We start from the raw sequence: 5,715 nt of genomic DNA, 5'->3' as shown, positions 1-5,715 counted from the left end.
CCTATAGTTATTTATAGTTAATTTGTATTCCCACCAACAGTGCAAGAGCATTCCCCTTTCTCTGCATCCTCACCCACACCTGTTGTTTCTTTTGTTGTTAATTTTAGCCATTCTGAGAAGTGTGAGGTGATATCTCACCATGGTTTTGATTTGTGTTTCCCTAATGGTGATTGATGTTGAGCATCCTTTTATGTGTCTGTTAGCTATCTGGATGTCTTCTTTGGAAGTGTCTACTTATGTCCTTGGCCCATTTCTTAATTGGGTTATTAGTTTTTTTCGAGTGTTGAGTTTGATATGTACTCATAGATTTTGGGTACTAACCCCTTATCAGATATGTCATTTGCAAATACCTTCTCCCATTCCTTAGGCTGACTTTTAGTTTTGTTGTTTCCTTCACTGCGCAGAAGCTTTTTATCTTGGTGAGGTTCCAAAAATTCATTTTTCCTTTTGTTTCCCTTGCCTCCCGAGACATATCTAGTAAAAAGTTGTTCCAGCCAAGGTCAAAGAGGTAGCTGCCTGTGTTTCTATATCCACTCATCTATTGATGGGCACTTAGGCTGCTTCCATAATTTGGCTATAGCAAATAACATTGCACTAAGCATAGGGGTGCATATATCTTTTCCAATTAGTGTTGCTGTATTCTTTGAGTAAATACTCAGTAGTAGAAATATAGGATCATAGGGTAGTTCTATTTTTGACTTTTTGAAGAAACTCCATACTGTTTTCCACAATGGCTATACCAGTTTGCATTCCCACCAACAGTGCATGAAGGTTCCTTTTTCTCCACATCCTTGTCAATACCTGTTGTTTCTTGTGTTTTGTTTTGTTTTGTTTTGTTTTTTATTTTAGCCATTCTGGCAGGGGTGAGGTGATATCTCATTGTGGTTTTGATTTGCATTTCCCTGGTGATGAGTGATGTTGAACATCTTTTCATGTGTCTGTTGGCCACCTGGATGTCTTCTTTGGAGAAAAGTGTTATACCTTTTTCCCATTTTTAAGTAGATTATTTTTGGTGTTGAGTTGTATAAGTTCTTTATATATTTTGGATACTAACCTTTTTTCAGATATGTCATTTGCAAATATTTTCTCCCATTCCATAAGTTACCTTTTAGTTTTGCTGATTGTTTCCTTTGCTTCCTCCTTGTGCAGAAGCTTTTTATTTTGATGTAGTCCTAATAATTTATGTTGTTTTTGTTTCCTTTGCTTGAGGAGACATATTTAGAAAAATGTTATGGCTGATGTCAAAGAAATTACTGCCTGAGCTCTATTTTAGAATTTTTATGGTTTCAGGTCTCAAATTTAGGTCTTTAACCCATTTTTAATTTATTTTTGTATATGGTGTAAATGGTGCAGTTGCATTCTTTTGCATGCGGCTGTCCAGTTTTGCCAACACCACTTGATGAGGCTTTCTTTTTTCCACTGCAAATTCTTGCCTCTTTTGTGGAAGATTAATTGACCATATAATGGTGGCTTTATTTCTGGGCTCTCTATTCTGTTCTATTGATCTATGTATCTATTTTTGTGCCAGTATCATACTGTTTTGATCACTACATTGATCAAAGTTGTAATATAACTTCAAGTCTGGGATCGTGATTCCTCCTATTTTGTTGTCTTTCAAGATTGCTTTGGCTATTTGGAGTCTTTGTGGTTCCATAAAAAAATTAGGACTATTTTTTCTAGCTCTGTGAAATATATTCTGTTTTTATTTTGATAGTGATTGCATTAAATATGTAGATTGCTTTGGGTAGTTTGACATTTTAACAATATTTGTTTTTGCAATCCATGAGCATGCAATAGCCTTCCATTTGTTTGTATCATCTTCAATTTCTTTCATCAATGTTTTCTAGTTTTCAGAGTTAACATTTTTCACATTCTTGGTTAAGTTTATTCCTAGATATTTTATCATTTTGTGTGTAGTTATAAATGGACTGTTTTCTTACTTTCTTTTTTTAGTGTATTATTTCTTTCATTATAAGTGTATTTTTATTAGTGTATTTATTAGATTTTTATTAGTATATTATTTCTTTTATTATTAGTGTATAGAAATGCAATGGATTTCTGTATATTGATTTTGCATCCTGTGACCTTACTAAATGTATCAGTTTTAACAGGTTTCCTTTCTTTCTTTCTTCCTTCCTTTTCTTTCTTTCTTTCTTTCTTTCTTTCTTTCTTTCTTTCTTTCTTTCTTTCTTCTTTCTGGTTTTCTCTGTAGAGTATCATGTCTTGTGCAGATAGTGAAAGTTTTACTTCTTCCTGACCAATTTGGATTTATTTTATTTCTTTTTTGTTGTCTGATTTCTGTGGCTAGAACTTCCAGTCCTATGTAGAATAAAAGTGGTGAGAGTTGACATCCTTTTCTTATTCTTGACTTTAGGAGAAAAGTTCTGAGGTTTTCCTCATTGAGAATGATGTTCGCTGTGGGCTTTTCATATATGATCTTAATTATGTTGAGATATCCCCACTCTAAATTTGCTTTGTTACGGACTGGAATTTTTTTCATGAATGGATGTTGTATTTTGTCAAATACTTTTTCTGTGTCTATTGAAATGATTGTATGGTTTTATTCATTCTCCTGTTTATGTGATAAATGACATTGATTTGTTAATATTGAAATATCCTTGCATCTCAGCAATAAATTCCACTTGGTCATGGTGAATATTTTTTAATATATTGTTAGATTTAGTTTGCTAATATTTTGTTGAATATTTTTATATCTATGTTCATCAGAGACAAGAGCATGTGTTTCTTTTTTTTGTGGTGTCTTTATTTGGTTTTCATACCAGGGTAATGATGACCTCAGATAATGTATTTGAAAGCTTTATTTCCTTTTCTATTTTTTGGAATAATTTGAGGGAATAGTTATTAACTCTTCTTTGAACATTTGGTAGAATTCACCTGTGAAGACATCTGGTCCTGTACTTTTTTTTTGTTGGGAGTTTTGGATTACTGATTCAATTTCATTGTTGATAATCAATCCATTCAAGTTTTCTATTTTTTCCTGCTTCAGTTTTGGTAGGTTATATGTTTCTAGGAATTTTTCCATTTCTTTCAGGTTATCCAATTTGTGGACATATCATTTTTCTTAATATTTTCTTATAATTCTTTGTATTTCTGTGATGTTGGTTATTTTCCCTCCTTCATTTCATTTTTTTGAAGACAGTACCGTATACTCTATTGATCATACATGACAAGGTAGGAATCCCCAAGCTCCTCCCCTTCCTCAGAGGGTCTACAATATAAACTGTGGAGGTTGGGAGCTTCTCAGTATGTTGGCAGGTGAGTTGAGGCAAGGACTCCCCAGCAACTGAGGGCCTCTGTCTTCCTCTTGCTCTTGCTGAGGCTGGTGGTCCAGGGGGTCTTACTCCTTGGAGGCCATGTGGACCATAAGGTCCACCACTCAGTTGCTGAAGCCAAATTCACTGTGTCAAGGAAATGAGCTTGACACAGTGGTCATTGAGAGCAATGCCAGTCCCAGCATCAAACGTGTAAGAGTGAGTGTTACTGTGAAAGTCTCAGTAGACAACCTGGTCCTCGGTGTAGTCTAGGATGCCCTCGAAGGGGCCCTCTGATGCCTGCTTCACCACTTCCTTGATGTCATTGTATTTGGCAGCTTTCTCCAGGCAGGGGGTCACATCCATGATTGACATGTTGAGGGTGGGTACATGTAAGGCCATGCCAGTCAGTTTCCCACTGAGCTCAGGGATGACCTTGTTTACAGTCTTGACTGTACCAATAGAAGCAGGGATGATGTTCTGGACAGCACATCTATCATTACACAGTTTCCCAGAGGGGGTATCCACAGTCTTCTGGGTGGCAGTGATAGCATGGACTGTGGTCATGAGTCCCTCTATGATGCTGAAGTTTTCATGAATGACCTTGGTCAGAGAGGCCAAGCAGTTGGTGGTGCAGGAGGTATCTTGACAGAGTTGTCAGACTTCTCATGATTCAAAACGATCACAAACATGGGGGCATCAGCAGAAGGAAAAGAGATAATGACCCTCTTGGCTCCACCCTTCAAGTGAGCCCCAGGCTTCTCCATGGTAGTGAAGACCCCAGTGAATTCCACAATATACTCAGCACCAGCATCACACCATTGGATATTTGTGGGATCTTGCCCCTGGAAGATGTAGCTGGGCTTTCCACTGATGAAAGTTTCCTGTTCTTGGCCTTGTCTGTGCTGTGGAATTTGCCGTGGGTGGAATCATAGTGTGGAACATGTAGACCATGTTGCTGAAGTCAAGGAAGGGGTTATTGATTGAAACAATATACACTTTTCCAGTATTAAAAGCAGCCTTGGAACCAGGCCCCTCAATATGGCCAAATCTGTTTACTCGAACCTTCACCATCATGTATCAGGACATGGTTGGCACTGCACCAAAAGATGCACCTATCTGTCAAATGGGAAAGAGCAGAGAGCCTATCCTCTTTTGTTTCTAATTTTGTTTATTTGAGTCCTTTTTTATTTTTATGACTCTGGTTAAAGGTTTATCAATTTTGTTGATCTTTTCAAAGAACCAGCTCCTGGTTTCATTCATCTCTTCTATTTTTAAAATTTTATTTTCTATTTTGTTTATTTCTGTTCTAATATTTATTATTTCTTCCCTTCTGCTGGCTTTGCATTTTGTTCTTCTTTTTTAGCTTCTTTAGGTGTAATGATAGGTTGTTTACTTGAGATTTTTCTTGCTTTTTGAGGTAGCCCTGTATTTCTATATACTTCCCTCTTAGACCAGCCTTTGTTGCATCCCAAAGATTTTGGACTGTTGTGTTTTCATTTTCATTTGTCTCCAAGTGTTTTTTAATTTTTTCTTTGAATTTTTGGTTGACCCATTCATTGTTTAGTAGCATGTCATTTAACCTACATGTATTTATGGTCTTTCTAGATATTTTCTCATGGTTGATTCCTAGTTTCTTAGCGTGGTGATTGGTAAAGATCCATGACATGACTTCAATCTTCTGAAATTGTTGAGTCTTGTTTCATGGCCTAATATGCTGTCTATTATGGAGAATGTTCTATATGCATTTGAAAATAATGTGTATTCTGCCATTTAGGATGGAATGTTCTGAATAGGATGAATAGGACGGACTGCTCTGTTAGATCCGTCTGGTCCAATGTGTCATTCTAAGCCACTGTTACTTTGTTGATTATCTGTTTATCTAAGATCTGTCCATTGATGTAAGTTGGTGTTAAAGTTATTATTGTATTACTATCGATTATATCCTTTATGTATGTTATTAGCTGTTCTACTTTTTGGAGTGCTTCAAGTTGGGTGCGTAAATATTTACAATTGTTAGATCTTCTTGTTGGATTTTTCCCTTTTTGATAATATACTGTCCTTTTTTGTCTCTTTTTACATTGTTGGTTTTAAAATCTAGTTTGTCTAATATAAGTATTGATACTTTGGCTTTTGTTTGACATCTATTTGCACAATAAATGTCTCTCCATTCCCTCACTTTCAATCTGCAGGTGACTTTAGGCCTAAAATGGATCTCTTCTTTTTTTTTTTTTAATTTAAATCCAAGTGAGTTAACATATAGTGTAATAATGATTTTAGGAACAGAATTCAGTGATTCATCACTTACATATAACACTCAGTGCTCATCCCAACAAGGGCCCTCCTTAATACCCACTAACCATTTAGCCCATATCCTACCCAACACCCCTCCAGCAACCTTCAGTTTGTTCTCTGTATTTAAGAGTCTCTTATGGTTTGTCTC

General features: G+C 36.1%; 1 pseudogene; it reads right to left on the bottom strand.

Moving 5' to 3' along the window:
- Positions 1 to 3,358: 3,358 nt before the first annotated feature.
- On the bottom strand, positions 3,359 to 4,346 carry LOC122211918 (annotated as a pseudogene).
- Between the last annotated feature and the right edge of the window lie 1,369 nt (positions 4,347 to 5,715).

This window comes from Panthera leo, chromosome F3 (genome assembly GCF_018350215.1).
Source record: "Panthera leo isolate Ple1 chromosome F3, P.leo_Ple1_pat1.1, whole genome shotgun sequence".
NCBI classification, from domain to species: Eukaryota; Metazoa; Chordata; class Mammalia; order Carnivora; family Felidae; genus Panthera; species Panthera leo.
This window is presented reverse-complemented; position numbering and strand designations above follow the sequence as displayed.